At 45.2% G+C, this 960-nt stretch overlaps 1 protein-coding gene across 1 annotated transcript in view; it reads left to right on the plus strand.

Moving 5' to 3' along the window:
* Nucleotides 1-960, plus strand: part of LOC101858127 (trichohyalin) — a gene marked incomplete at its 5' end in the record, with an annotated part of 11,365 nt that overhangs the window by 7,238 nt on the left and 3,167 nt on the right.

The following is a 960-nucleotide window of genomic DNA, read 5'->3' on the forward strand; positions in this document are numbered from 1 at the left end:
TGTGTGTGTTTGTCTGTCTGTTGATGTGTGTGTGTGTGTGTCTGTCTGTGTGTGTGTCTGTCTGTGTGTGTGTGTGTGTCTGTATGTGTGTGTGTGTGTCTGTCTGTGTGTGTGTGTGTGTCTGTCTGTGTGTGTGTGTGTGTGTGTGTGTCTGTTGGTGTGTGTGTGTGTGTCTGTGTGTGTGTCTGTCTGTGGGTTTGTGTCTGTTTGTGTGTGTGTTTTGGTCTGTGTGTGTCTGTGTGTGTGTGTTTGTGTGTGTGTTTGTGTATATGTGTTTTGTTTATTTGTTGTGTTTTACGGCATAACTGGCATAAGACCTTGTGAACACACATGACACATTGGTGTGAACACACATGACACATTGGTGTGAACACACATGACACATTGGTGTGAACACACATGACACATTGGTGTGAACACACATGACACATTGGACATTTTCCCTGGGTGCCGCCTGATAACTACTCTTATCTATTTTAGGACCACTTTATTATTGTAGGTTTATGGACTTTGGTTGTGTGGGTGGTTGACGGGTGCTCTGGTGTGGTTTGCTGCTTCTTTCCTATCAAACATCTATCGTCCTTATCTCCCCTCCTTCTTTTTTATGTTTGTTACTCTCTTGTAACAGCTCTAATCTTCTGGCGCTCCTATGACCTGATGCAGTTGCGCGTGCCGTAAAACCTCTCCTAAAACATTGCTTGTGGCACTCTCACTTAAAAATTTTCCTCAATTACTGGGGCGCTGGCTAACACACTGGCTACTGGTACTGACAAAACACAATGGCTACTGGTACTGACGAAACACACTGGCTACTGGCACTGACAAAACACACTGGCTACTGGCACTGACAAAACACACGGCTACTGGCACTGACAAAACACACTGGCTACTGGTACTGACAGAACACACTGGCTACTGGTACTGACAAAACACACTGGCTACTGGTACAGACAGAACACA

The sequence above is a fragment of the Aplysia californica genome, unplaced genomic scaffold (genome assembly GCF_000002075.1).
Source record: "Aplysia californica isolate F4 #8 unplaced genomic scaffold, AplCal3.0 scaffold00582, whole genome shotgun sequence".
Taxonomy (NCBI): domain Eukaryota; kingdom Metazoa; phylum Mollusca; class Gastropoda; order Aplysiida; family Aplysiidae; genus Aplysia; species Aplysia californica.